The sequence below is a fragment of the Physella acuta genome, unplaced genomic scaffold (assembly GCF_028476545.2).
Source record: "Physella acuta isolate Inbredline_101_S28 unplaced genomic scaffold, ASM2847654v3 ptg000941l, whole genome shotgun sequence".
Taxonomy (NCBI): domain Eukaryota; kingdom Metazoa; phylum Mollusca; class Gastropoda; family Physidae; genus Physella; species Physella acuta.
The window spans coordinates 256,706-272,444 of NW_026732458.1; the positions used below are offsets into that span (position 1 = coordinate 256,706).

General features: G+C 38.3%; 1 protein-coding gene across 2 annotated transcripts in view; it reads left to right on the forward strand.

The window, feature by feature from the left end:
• The first annotated feature begins 195 nt into the window (after positions 1 to 195).
• Positions 196 to 15,739, forward strand: part of LOC131953703 (mitochondrial intermediate peptidase) — a 47,965-nt gene continuing 32,421 nt past the window's right edge. For both annotated transcript variants that reach the window (XM_059317027.1, XM_059317028.1), the window contains exon 1: positions 196 to 280. The gene's annotated coding sequence lies outside the window, so the exon portion shown is untranslated. The remainder of the gene's footprint in view (positions 281 to 15,739) is intronic.

Below are 15,739 nucleotides of genomic sequence, written 5' to 3' on the forward strand. Positions count from 1 at the left end.
GTTAATCAGTAGCCTACAAAAAGTTTTTGAGATCTTGGATGTACATACATTACATACATAGCCTTCATTTCAATTGAAATTAAAGATAAGAAGACGGCCCTCTGTCCTACTTATATTAAACAAGACAGCTATGTATATTAAACAACAGTCAACACAATATACATACGAATAGACATTTTTATCAAGGGAAACTACTCTAAAGTTTATCTAGAAAGATGGCCGCTGTTTTTGTCTACTAATCTAATATTTATAAATATTTATCTCAAACACCTTGTTTAAAGTTAGTTTCATTAAATTTTAAGATGTTTTGGTCACTGATTGTTATTTTAAATTAATTATCTGTTTAATTTTGTAAAATTTGACTTAAATTTAATATAGGCTACTTATTTAAACAAATATATTCATCAGTAGGGCCTACCTCTCCCGCACATTTACAAGTGAACATTGAACTAGTCTATGGTAATCTATCGTTTTGGGTAGGCCTACGTAAAATCGCCCGCGATTTGTAATGTGAAAAACAGGTGACTCCTTAAATTTTAATAATTATTTCACATTTTGAGGAGGATTTATGTTTTAAAAAATTCAAAAATGTTTCCTTGATTCATTTATGACGGGCTGCTGTTTATATAATATATATTAAATAGGTAATCTATCGTTTTGGGTACGTAAAATCGCCCGCGATTTGTAATGTGAAAAACAGGTGACTCCTTAAATTTTAATAATTATTTCACATTTTGAGGAGGATTTATGTTTTAAAAAATTTAAAAATGTTTCCTTGATTCATTTATGTACCTGTTTTTAAACAATTGAATTAAAACTTTTCCGTAATAAATGAAGACTAGCGATGTTTCCAACAGATGCAACCATGCTCATTTACTATAGCAGCCATCTTGTCTAAGTTTTATTTTTATAAGCTTTTAGCGCCAGATTCAGGGGGAAGCCACTCTATTTTACAAATGGCTGCTGTTTATATAGCAAATCTTGCTCTCAGACACTGCTGTTTAAAGTTAATTTCTGGCCTATATCGATATATTTAGCCATTGATTTAGGTTTATTATTCATTTATCTATAATATTTGACACAAAAGTATGACAATATACTTCTATTAAAGCCTTGACAATGAGGTAACGTTTTCGTACATAAATAGCCGCGGGCGATTTTACGTACCCAAAACGATAGATTACCATTAAATATTATATAGCAAATCTTGCTCTCAGACACTGCTGTTTAAAGTTAATTTCTGGCCTATATCGATATATTTAGCCATTGATTTAGGTTTATTATTCATTTATCTATAATATTTGACACAAAAGTATGACAATATACTTCTATTAAAGCCTTGACAATGAGTTAACGTTTTCGTACATAAATAGCCGCGGGCGATTTTACGTACCCAAAACGATAGATTACCTAGTCTATTAGTATTACTACGGCGCTAAAGTGGCTAAAAGATTACTAAGATTACCCTTAAAAAAAATATTCATGAAAATGGCAGCCTCCTAAAAATGAGACAAGATTCTATGTAGAAGGCGCATATATATTAATATTTTATTAGGCTATATTAATTAGGCCTAATTGCGTCGTAAATGGACACCAGCGAGTTGACAAGATTCCTTCCATAATGTTGTTGACATGGAATAAAAACAAGCTTTTTAAATTTAGACCGTAAAAAAAAAACTTAAGCCTAAAATTAATTTAGAAATTTTATATTTTTAGAATAAATGCCATAAAAGTTGCAAATCCAGAGAACTTGAAAATAATTTGTTGAGTTTAAGGCTACATTTCTATTTATTTTCATCAAGCCTAAGTTATAACAGGATGTTTCACTTTCGTAAGACAAATATTGATTGGCTGTACAGTAACGTAGTGATCGATAACTATTTGTTTACAAAACTTTGCAGATCAAGTTTTTAAATAACAATGCAAATGTAAACCCCATGACCTAGTTTTTCGTTTTTTAGCTTACAATGTGTACAATAAAATTTATGGCGGCCTATCAAATAGCAGGATGCCATTGTTTATGTCGCCTTACACGTGAAAACCAAATTTTTTTTGCTTTTTTTTTTTTCTTTTTATATAGTTACCGAAAATATTAAAAACATCAGATACATCCAATCTTTAGTAAAGTCCGAAAAAAACCAGACAGGCAGGATTTTATAACCATATTAATTGTAACTACGCCGTGCATGATTTTTAAATTAATTTATGGACCTCTCAAATACCTTTGAGACTTTTCTAGCTCGCGTCCATTCGGCCAAAACTAGTAATGTGGGAGAGAATGATCAGTGAATTAATGAATATGTCATTAAATATGAGTATATTTTCGTATATCTTGATAAAATATTATAGATAATTGGGTAATCTATTGCTTTAGGTACGTAAAATCGCCTGCTACTAGTAATGTGAAAAACAGGTGACTCCTTAAATTTTAATATTTATTTCACATTTTTACAAGGATTTTAGTTGTGAAATGTACAAAAATGTTTCAAAATTTCATTTAGTCTATGTACCTGTTTTAAAAAAAAATTGAATTAAAACTTTTCAGTAATAGATGAAGACTAGCGATGTTTCCAACAGATGCAACCATGATCATTTACTATAGCAGCCATCTTGTTTAAGTTTTTTTTTTTTTGTAAACTTATATAACTAAGTTATAGCGCAAGTTTCAAAGCGAAGCCACTCTATTTTACAAATGGCTGCTGTTTATATACTAATCTTGCTAGCAAACACTGCTGTTTAAAGTTAATTTCTGGCCTATATTGATATATTTAGCCATTGATTTAGGTTTATTATTCATTTATCTATAATATTTGACACAAATATACCACATACTTCTACTATTACAGCCTTGACAAAGAGGTAACTTTTTCGTACATTACTAGCCGCGGGCAATTATAAAAAATGTTTGCATCTGCCAAGTCCAGTACATTTTACAAATATTGAGATTGAGTTATAACTATACTCATTAACGAGACTCTATTTTCAACCTAATTAATTAGTCTATCACTTTTTATCTGCCTTTTTTTATAATCAGTACAAGCGTGATCCCATGAACACCTTGTGTTGGGCATATAGATTAATTCCTCTATTAGACAGACACTGAAAATATGTGGTTGCACTTCAAACAATAGGGCAAGGAAAATTGGAGAACAACTTTCAACAATAAGTTTGGTTAAATTATATTTTTATAATTAACTATTATTTCTTCAATTACAAACAACACTGATTTCTTTAAAACTCGTTTGAGATTTAATTAAAGAAATAATAAGTAATAATTAAACATGTAACAGTAATTTTTTAGGAGGGCCTAGAGAAGTTATACATTTTAAAATTGTGTTTTCAAAACACTCAAGTTCAGTATAATATACTGTATATTTAAGTTAGCCTATCTTTTGCGATCAGCTGATCAGGATGGGCTTACTACGCATCGACGCATACACACTCATCTGAAAATTCAGAACATGTCCTATGTTTAAGCTCGCTAAGCGAGTAATTTCCGTTGACTGGAAGTACTAATTTACGCTATTTCCGTTTTCTCAAAAAACTCATGTAAATTTATAAAGTACTAATAATATTCCGCACTATTATGCACATTTTATTTGGCGTTCACTGGTGTGCAATTCTTTTTTCACAAATTTTATTCTATTTTAAAAAGTTTAAGTATTTAAAATGGATTAAAATTCATGTCAAATATCTCCCATCCCCTGTTTTTTTTAAAAGAATATTCGAGAAAGTGTAGGGGAGATCACTCTCGGTTTATTTTAATAATTTCATAAAGCTATTAAGAAGTTGATGCAGGGCAGTCCTGAAAAAAAATAATTATTTTTTGGGGGGGGGGGGGGGGGGTCTAGGCCAAACTTTTTGTTGTCATTTGTTGTGTGACTGTCTAGCTCAGGGGTCGGCAACCTGCGGCTCGCGCCGCATGCGGCTAATTTGGTGTCGAGATGCGGCTCTTCAACTCCATTCACAAATATTAATAATTATTTTATCTTATTTTCAAAACTCATAAAAATATTTTTCTGCAATACTCAATAATTAACGAAATAATAATAAGCATAAACAATAAAAACTCGCTATTCTATTAGAATATTAGCTACTCCCTATTTCATTGTAATTCTTATTAACTTGTCTATCCCAAATTGAAACATTCGACTTCATAGGGGGATATCACAAAGAAACTAAACGAGCTAAATGTAAAACTGCAAGGTAAGGAAACCCAGCATATGCCTTTCTTGAAGAAGTTTGTTTCGAAAAAAAAAATTACTTCATTTTTTTGAAGACACGGAGAGTGGTAAATTACTTTATTTCGAATAATTTGAAAAAAGAGGGATAAAACCAACACTAACATGAATTGCTTCATCATTACTATAAACTAAATGAAGTATGGGTTCACTGAGATATATGAGCAATGCAAAAGAACTGCAAGTACTCTGTCATTCATAGTAGATCCTCTCAACACAAAAACAATTGAGATTTACTTTGAGCTATTTGGAATTGATGCTGGTTCGCTTCAAATGAAATTGCCAGATTTAAAAACAAAATATTTGTGGAGTGGTAAGTTCACATATATTAAGAGCAAGTTAGAAGATTTGGAGGTCCAGTAAAACATGCACGTTTCGCCGCACAAGTGTACAGCTCTAAAAGAAATGTCGCGAGTGGAGGCACTATTATGTGACGGATGGAATAGTCTTCCAGGATGCTACAGTGAGGTGAAGAAGTTGGCACTTGGAGTGCCGACGATCTTCGGGTCAACATTCATGCAAGCAAGCGTTTTCTTGCATGAATAGAATAAAAGGATTGAAGCCAACTAAGTAATAAAATCTAGAGGCGTGCTTGAAACTGAAAACAAGTTATGAGCCAGGTTTAAACAAACATTCAAAAGGCTTGGAAGGCGAAGCTGTTGTAAATACTATTCAATAATAAAAGTTATATAATTTGATTACTGATTTTATTATTCTAGCAGAGCTAGATAAAATATGTTAATATTTGTTCTGCGAAACATGTGTATGTTTTTATAATTAATGTGTATAAACTTAAAAGTGTTTTGCATTTAGAGTTTCTTTCATAGAATTCTTCGGGTAGTGGCTAAGCGCGACACCAGTTTTTCTTTAAGACTTTTTCCTCAGAGGAGAGGGGAACTTTAAATTTTCTAATCTAAAAAGTGTTATGCGTGCACAGTTTCTACCGTTAGTTTGAATGATCTACAAATGTGACCAGTGTTTCTTTCAGACTTTTTCATCCCGGAGAGGGAGGGGGGGGGGGTGGAATTTTCTGGGAGTGGGCGGAAACTGGAAAATTTATATAATTATATTTCGTTGAATGGGACGGTAGACGTGCTTTGGGGTGGTGTGTGTGGGGGGGGCGGAGCAATCCCCAAGTAGAGTCGCCTGAAAGAAACTCCAAATGTGAGTTTTGTCATGATTGAGATCAGGTGCATGGCTTAGAGGTGTGGCTACGACTGTATTTAGTATCAATGCTCGGTAACTAAGTGTAGATCAAGCTTAAAATGACGATTCTTGCTAAAAATCCGTTTTCAAAGAAATTTGTCGTTTCCGATTCAATTTGAGGTTAAGGTGGTGGCTTTGGTTTTGGTTTAGAGAAAATAGTCAGCACTATCAACCTAGCGTCCGTTGTATCCTTCCTCAACGGGCCATTTTTCTCGTATTATAATATTGAAATAAAAGTGTTAGTGGCTCATTAAAAACTTGGAAATGTAGTAAATTGTACCTTTTGGCTCTTCCGTCTCAAAAGGTTGCCGACCCCTGGTCAAGCTATTAATGACTATGTGGGTTAGGGTAAAATTCAGCTCATTAATGTGACATTTTTTATGTCCAACCCCTATGGTTTAGTATAGCTTTACCAACATGTTTCTTTTTAGCGGAGACATAACTTTTCTGTTTTTACAAAACTCTGCTTTTTCCCACTCAAAAAAATGGTGGAAAGCTTTTGCACCGACCTGCACTCTGTTTCTTTTTCTATTTTGTATAGACAAAAAGAAAGGTGAATTGAATTGAAAGACTATGAAGTATGAAACAAATGTGCAGAGAAATGCGCTGTCCTCATTGTATTATTGTATTAATGTAACCTTACCCACTTTTCATAGTCGCACTGACAATGAGGCCTACGAAGCGAGACAGCGCAAGCATATTTTACAAGTGGTTGTATTTAAATATCTAATTTTTACATTTTTATTTAGAGTTTTTTACTAAATTTAATAAAAAACGAACCTACTTGATCTTCTTAATTTTTTGGCACAAAATACTGATGTAGGCATGCATGGTTTCACACTCAATCAGGCCTATCGCTGCCCCCTTGACCCCCCCCCCCCCCCACCACCCCCAGAAAAAAAGATTTCTGGTTTTTTACTTAGGAGGTAGGTTGCATCTCTCTGCTGTTACAGTCTTAAATTTATTTTTAAAAAATGTATGTTTATTACTTAGTCATCATAGCTAGATTTTTTTTAAAAACAAAAAACAGGTTGTCTGATTAATGTTAATGTTGAAAATTCTCCCAAAGCATAAAGATGAAGTAGATCCAAATTTGGCAGATTTTCTTCCCTTCTATGACACTCTCCACTGGTTCACTGTTACTACCAGAGAAGGGAACATAGCTGTGTTTATTTCTTTCTTAGGTGATCTTCTGGGTTGTGGTCGGTGGGTCCACCATTACTAATGTGTTGATATCCAACTGTGGTTCCACCATTACTAATGTGTTGATATCCAATGTGGTCTGTGGGTCCACCATTACTAATGTGTTGATATCCAATGTGGTCTGTGGGTCCACCATTACTAATGTGTTGATATCCAATGTGGTCTGTGGGTCCACCATTACTAATGTGTTGATATCCAATGTGGTCTGTGGGTCCACCATTACTAATGTGTTGATATCCAACTGTGGTTCCACCATTACTAATGTGTTGATATCCAATGTGGTCTGTGGGTCCACCATTACTAATGTGTTGATATCCAATGTGGTCTGTGGGTCCACCATTACTAATGTGTTGATATCCAATGTGGTCTGTGGGTCCACCATTACTAATGTGTTGATATCCAACTGTGGGTCCACCATTACTAATGTGTTGATATCCAATGTGGTCTGTGGGTCCACCATTACTAATGTGTTGAAATCCAATGTGGTCTGTGGGTCCACCATTACTAATGTGTTGATATCCAATGTGGTCTGTGGGTCCACCATTACTAATGTGTTGATATCCAACTGTGGGTCCACCATTACTAATGTGTTAATATCCAATGTGGTCTGTGGGTCCACCATTACTAATGTGTTGATATCCAATGTGGTCTGTGGGTCCACCATTACTAATGTGTTGATATCCAACTGTGGGTCCACCATTACTAATGTGTTGATATCCAATGTGGTCTGTGGGTCCACCATTACTAATGTGTTAATATCCAATGTGGTCTGTGGGTCCACCATTACTAATGTGTTGATATCCAATGTGGTCTGTGGGTCCACCATTACTAATGTGTTGATATCCAATGTGGGTCCACCATTACTAATGTGTTGATATCCAATGTGGTCTGTGGGTCCACCATTACTAATGTGTTGATATCCAACTGTGGGTCCACCATTACTAATGTGTTGATATCCAATGTGGTCTGTGGGTCCACCATTACTAATGTGTTGATATCCAATGTGGTCTGTGGGTCCACCATTACTAATGTGTTGATATCCAACTGTGGGTCCACCAATACTAATGTGTTGATATCCAATGTGGTCTGTGGGTCCACCATTACTAATGTGTTGAAATCCAATGTGGTCTGTGGGTCCACCATTACTAATGTGTTGATATCCAATGTGGTCTGTGGGTCCACCATTACTAATGTGTTGATATCCAACTGTGGGTCCACCATTACTAATGTGTTAATATCCAATGTGGTCTGTGGGTCCACCATTACTAATGTGTTGATATCCAATGTGGTCTGTGGGTCCACCATTACTAATGTGTTGATATCCAACTGTGGGTCCACCATTACTAATGTGTTGATATCCAATGTGGTCTGTGGGTCCACCATTACTAATGTGTTAATATCCAATGTGGTCTGTGGGTCCACCATTACTAATGTGTTGATATCCAATGTGGTCTGTGGGTCCACCATTACTAATGTGTTGATATCCAATGTGGGTCCACCATTACTAATGTGTTGATATCCAATGTGGTCTGTGGGTCCACCATTACTAATGTGTTGATATCCAACTGTGGGTCCACCATTACTAATGTGTTGATATCCAATGTGGTCTGTGGGTCCACCATTACTAATGTGTTGATATCCAATGTGGTCTGTGGGTCCACCATTACTAATGTGTTGATATCCAATGTGGTCTGTGGGTCCACCATTACTAACGTGTTGATATCCAACTGTGGGTCCACCATTACTAATGTGTTGATATCCAATGTGGTCTGTGGGTCCACCATTACTAATGTGTTGATATCCAATGTGGTCTGTGGGTCCACCATTACTAATGTGTTGAAATCCAATGTGGTCTGTGGGTCCACCATTACTAATGTGTTGATATCCAACTGTGGGTCCACCATTACTAATGTGTTGATATCCAATGTGGTCTGTGGGTCCACCATTACTAATATGTTGATATCCAATGTGGTCTGTGGGTCCACCATTACTAATGTGTTGATATCCAACTGTGGGTCCACCATTACTAATGTGTTGATATCCAATGTGGTCTGTGGGTCCACCATTACTAATGTGTTGATATCCAATGTGGTCTGTGGGTCCACCATTACTAATGTGTTGATATCCAACTGTGGGTCCACCATTACTAATGTGTTGATATCCAATGTGGTCTGTGGGTCCACCATTACTAATGTGTTGATATCCAATGTGGTCTGTGGGTCCACCATTACTAATGTGTTGATATCCAATGTGGTCTGTGGGTCCACCATTACTAATGTGTTGATATCCAATGTGGTCTGTGGGTCCACCATTACTAATGTGTTGATATCCAATGTGGTCTGTGGGTCCACCATTACTAATGTGTTGATATCCAACTGTGGGTCCACCATTACTAATGTGTTGATATCCAATGTGGTCTGTGGGTCCACCATTACTAATGTGTTGATATCCAACTGTGGGTCCACCATTACTAATGTGTTGATATCCAATGTGGTCTGTGGGTCCACCATTACTAATGTGTTGATATCCAATGTGGTCTGTGGGTCCACCATTACTAATGTGTTGATATCCAATGTGGTCTGTGGGTCCACCATTACTAATGTGTTGATATCCAATGTGGTCTGTGGGTCCACCATTACTAATGTGTTAATATCCAACTGTGGGTCCACCATTACTAATGTGTTGATATCCAATGTGGTCTGTGGGTCCACCATTACTAATGTGTTGATATCCAATGTGGTCTGTGGGTCCACCATTACTAATGTGTTGATATCCAACTGTGGGTCCACCATTACTAATGTGTTGATATCCAATGTGGTCTGTGGGTCCACCATTACTAATGTGTTGATATCCAACTGTGGGTCCACCATTACTAATATGTTGATATCCAACTGTGGGTCCACCATTACTAATGTGTTGATATCCAATGTGGTCTGTGGGTCCACCATTACTAATGTGTTGATATCCAACTGTGGGTCCACCATTACTAATGTGTTGATATCCAATGTGGTCTGTGGGTCCACCATTACTAATGTGTTGATATCCAATGTGGTCTGTGGGTCCACCATTACTAATGTGTTGATATCCAATGTGGTCTGTGGGTCCACCATTACTAATGTGTTGATATCCAATGTGGTCTGTGGGTCCACCATTACTAATGTGTTGATATCCAATGTGGTCTGTGGGTCCACCATTACTAATGTGTTGATATCCAACTGTGGGTCCACCATTACTAATGTGTTGATATCCAATGTGGTCTGTGGGTCCACCATTACTAATGTGTTGATATCCAATGTGGTCTGTGGGTCCACCATTACTAATGTGTTGATATCCAACTGTGGGTCCACCATTACTAATGTGTTGATATCCAATGTGGTCTGTGGGTCCACCATTACTAATGTGTTGATATCCAATGTGGTCTGTGGGTCCACCATTACTAATGTGTTGATATCCAATGTGGTCTGTGGGTCCACCATTACTAATGTGTTGATATCCAATGTGGTCTGTGGGTCCACCATTACTAATGTGTTGATATCCAATGTGGTCTGTGGGTCCACCATTACTAATGTGTTGATATCCAATGTGGTCTGTGGGTCCACCATTACTAATGTGTTGATATCCAATGTGGTCTGTGGGTCCACCATTACTAATGTGTTGATATCCAACTGTGGGTCCACCATTACTAATGTGTTAATATCCAATGTGGTCTGTGGGTCCACCATTACTAATGTGTTGATATCCAATGTGGTCTGTGGGTCCACCATTACTAATGTGTTAATATCCAATGTGGTCTGTGGGTCCACCATTACTAATGTGTTGATATCCAATGTGGTCTGTGGGTCCACCATTACTAATGTGTTGATATCCAACTGTGGGTCCACCATTACTAATGTGTTGATATCCAATGTGGTCTGTGGGTCCACCATTACTAATGTGTTGATATCCAATGTGGTCTGTGGGTCCACCATTACTAATGTGTTGATATCCAATGTGGTCTGTGGGTCCACCATTACTAATGTGTTGATATCCAATGTGGTCTGTGGGTCCACCATTACTAATGTGTTGATATCCAATGTGGTCTGTGGGTCCACCATTACTAATGTGTTGATATCCAACTGTGGGTCCACCATTACTAATGTGTTGATATCCAACTGTGGGTCCACCATTACTAATGTGTTGATATCCAATGTGGTCTGTGGGTCCACCATTACTAATGTGTTGATATCCAATGTGGTCTGTGGGTCCACCATTACTAATGTGTTGATATCCAACTGTGGCTCCACCATTACTAATGTGTTGATATCCAATGTGGTCTGTGGGTCCACCATTACTAATGTGTTGATATCCAATGTGGTCTGTGGGTCCACCATTACTAATGTGTTGATATCCAATGTGGTCTGTGGGTCCACCATTACTAATGTGTTGATATCCAACTGTGGGTCCACCATTACTAATGTGTTGATATCCAACTGTGGGTCCACCATTACTAATGTGTTGATATCCAATGTGGTCTGTGGGTCCACCATTACTAATGTGTTGATATCCAATGTGGTCTGTGGGTCCACCATTACTAATGTGTTGATATCCAACTGTGGCTCCACCATTACTAATGTGTTGATATCCAATGTGGTCTGTGGGTCCACCATTACTAATGTGTTGATATCCAATGTGGTCTGTGGGTCCACCATTACTAATGTGTTGATATCCAACTGTGGGTCCACCATTACTAATGTGTTAATATCCAATGTGGTCTGTGGGTCCACCATTACTAATGTGTTGATATCCAATGTGGTCTGTGGGTCCACCATTACTAATGTGTTGATATCCAACTGTGGGTCCACCATTACTAATGTGTTGATATCCAATGTGGTCTGTGGGTCCACCATTACTAATGTGTTAATATCCAATGTGGTCTGTGGGTCCACCATTACTAATGTGTTGATATCCAATGTGGTCTGTGGGTCCACCATTACTAATGTGTTGATATCCAATGTGGGTCCACCATTACTAATGTGTTGATATCCAATGTGGTCTGTGGGTCCACCATTACTAATGTGTTGATATCCAACTGTGGGTCCACCATTACTAATGTGTTGATATCCAATGTGGTCTGTGGGTCCACCATTACTAATGTGTTGATATCCAATGTGGTCTGTGGGTCCACCATTACTAATGTGTTGATATCCAACTGTGGGTCCACCAATACTAATGTGTTGATATCCAATGTGGTCTGTGGGTCCACCATTACTAATGTGTTGAAATCCAATGTGGTCTGTGGGTCCACCATTACTAATGTGTTGATATCCAATGTGGTCTGTGGGTCCACCATTACTAATGTGTTGATATCCAACTGTGGGTCCACCATTACTAATGTGTTAATATCCAATGTGGTCTGTGGGTCCACCATTACTAATGTGTTGATATCCAATGTGGTCTGTGGGTCCACCATTACTAATGTGTTGATATCCAACTGTGGGTCCACCATTACTAATGTGTTGATATCCAATGTGGTCTGTGGGTCCACCATTACTAATGTGTTAATATCCAATGTGGTCTGTGGGTCCACCATTACTAATGTGTTGATATCCAATGTGGTCTGTGGGTCCACCATTACTAATGTGTTGATATCCAATGTGGGTCCACCATTACTAATGTGTTGATATCCAATGTGGTCTGTGGGTCCACCATTACTAATGTGTTGATATCCAACTGTGGGTCCACCATTACTAATGTGTTGATATCCAATGTGGTCTGTGGGTCCACCATTACTAATGTGTTGATATCCAATGTGGTCTGTGGGTCCACCATTACTAATGTGTTGATATCCAATGTGGTCTGTGGGTCCACCATTACTAATGTGTTGATATCCAACTGTGGGTCCACCATTACTAATGTGTTGATATCCAATGTGGTCTGTGGGTCCACCATTACTAATGTGTTGATATCCAATGTGGTCTGTGGGTCCACCATTACTAATGTGTTGAAATCCAATGTGGTCTGTGGGTCCACCATTACTAATGTGTTGATATCCAACTGTGGGTCCACCATTACTAATGTGTTGATATCCAATGTGGTCTGTGGGTCCACCATTACTAATATGTTGATATCCAATGTGGTCTGTGGGTCCACCATTACTAATGTGTTGATATCCAACTGTGGGTCCACCATTACTAATGTGTTGATATCCAATGTGGTCTGTGGGTCCACCATTACTAATGTGTTGATATCCAATGTGGTCTGTGGGTCCACCATTACTAATGTGTTGATATCCAACTGTGGGTCCACCATTACTAATGTGTTGATATCCAATGTGGTCTGTGGGTCCACCATTACTAATGTGTTGATATCCAATGTGGTCTGTGGGTCCACCATTACTAATGTGTTGATATCCAATGTGGTCTGTGGGTCCACCATTACTAATGTGTTGATATCCAATGTGGTCTGTGGGTCCACCATTACTAATGTGTTGATATCCAATGTGGTCTGTGGGTCCACCATTACTAATGTGTTAATATCCAACTGTGGGTCCACCATTACTAATGTGTTGATATCCAATGTGGTCTGTGGGTCCACCATTACTAATGTGTTGATATCCAATGTGGTCTGTGGGTCCACCATTACTAATGTGTTGATATCCAACTGTGGGTCCACCATTACTAATGTGTTGATATCCAATGTGGTCTGTGGGTCCACCATTACTAATGTGTTGATATCCAACTGTGGGTCCACCATTACTAATATGTTGATATCCAACTGTGGGTCCACCATTACTAATGTGTTGATATCCAATGTGGTCTGTGGGTCCACCATTACTAATGTGTTGATATCCAATGTGGTCTGTGGGTCCACCATTACTAATGTGTTGATATCCAACTGTGGGTCCACCATTACTAATGTGTTGATATCCAATGTGGTCTGTGGGTCCACCATTACTAATGTGTTGATATCCAACTGTGGGTCCACCATTACTAATGTGTTGATATCCAATGTGGTCTGTGGGTCCACCATTACTAATGTGTTGATATCCAATGTGGTCTGTGGGTCCACCATTACTAATGTGTTGATATCCAATGTGGTCTGTGGGTCCACCATTACTAATGTGTTGATATCCAATGTGGTCTGTGGGTCCACCATTACTAATGTGTTAATATCCAACTGTGGGTCCACCATTACTAATGTGTTGATATCCAATGTGGTCTGTGGGTCCACCATTACTAATGTGTTGATATCCAATGTGGTCTGTGGGTCCACCATTACTAATGTGTTGATATCCAACTGTGGGTCCACCATTACTAATGTGTTGATATCCAATGTGGTCTGTGGGTCCACCATTACTAATGTGTTGATATCCAACTGTGGGTCCACCATTACTAATATGTTGATATCCAACTGTGGGTCCACCATTACTAATGTGTTGATATCCAATGTGGTCTGTGGGTCCACCATTACTAATGTGTTGATATCCAACTGTGGGTCCACCATTACTAATGTGTTGATATCCAATGTGGTCTGTGGGTCCACCATTACTAATGTGTTGATATCCAATGTGGTCTGTGGGTCCACCATTACTAATGTGTTGATATCCAATGTGGTCTGTGGGTCCACCATTACTAATGTGTTGATATCCAATGTGGTCTGTGGGTCCACCATTACTAATGTGTTGATATCCAATGTGGTCTGTGGGTCCACCATTACTAATGTGTTGATATCCAACTGTGGGTCCACCATTACTAATGTGTTGATATCCAATGTGGTCTGTGGGTCCACCATTACTAATGTGTTGATATCCAATGTGGTCTGTGGGTCCACCATTACTAATGTGTTGATATCCAACTGTGGGTCCACCATTACTAATGTGTTGATATCCAATGTGGTCTGTGGGTCCACCATTACTAATGTGTTGATATCCAATGTGGTCTGTGGGTCCACCATTACTAATGTGTTGATATCCAATGTGGTCTGTGGGTCCACCATTACTAATGTGTTGATATCCAATGTGGTCTGTGGGTCCACCATTACTAATGTGTTGATATCCAATGTGGTCTGTGGGTCCACCATTACTAATGTGTTGATATCCAATGTGGTCTGTGGGTCCACCATTACTAATGTGTTGATATCCAATGTGGTCTGTGGGTCCACCATTACTAATGTGTTGATATCCAACTGTGGGTCCACCATTACTAATGTGTTAATATCCAATGTGGTCTGTGGGTCCACCATTACTAATGTGTTGATATCCAATGTGGTCTGTGGGTCCACCATTACTAATGTGTTAATATCCAATGTGGTCTGTGGGTCCACCATTACTAATGTGTTGATATCCAATGTGGTCTGTGGGTCCACCATTACTAATGTGTTGATATCCAACTGTGGGTCCACCATTACTAATGTGTTGATATCCAATGTGGTCTGTGGGTCCACCATTACTAATGTGTTGATATCCAATGTGGTCTGTGGGTCCACCATTACTAATGTGTTGATATCCAATGTGGTCTGTGGGTCCACCATTACTAATGTGTTGATATCCAATGTGGTCTGTGGGTCCACCATTACTAATGTGTTGATATCCAATGTGGTCTGTGGGTCCACCATTACTAATGTGTTGATATCCAACTGTGGGTCCACCATTACTAATGTGTTGATATCCAACTGTGGGTCCACCATTACTAATGTGTTGATATCCAATGTGGTCTGTGGGTCCACCATTACTAATGTGTTGATATCCAATGTGGTCTGTGGGTCCACCATTACTAATGTGTTGATATCCAACTGTGGCTCCACCATTACTAATGTGTTGATATCCAATGTGGTCTGTGGGTCCACCATTACTAATGTGTTGATATCCAATGTGGTCTGTGGGTCCACCATTACTAATGTGTTGATATCCAATGTGGTCTGTGGGTCCACCATTACTAATGTGTTGATATCCAACTGTGGGTCCACCATTACTAATGTGTTGATATCCAACTGTGGGTCCACCATTACTAATGTGTTGATATCCAATGTGGTCTGTGGGTCCACCATTACTAATGTGTTGATATCCAATGTGGTCTGTGGGTCCACCATTACTAATGTGTTGATATCCAACT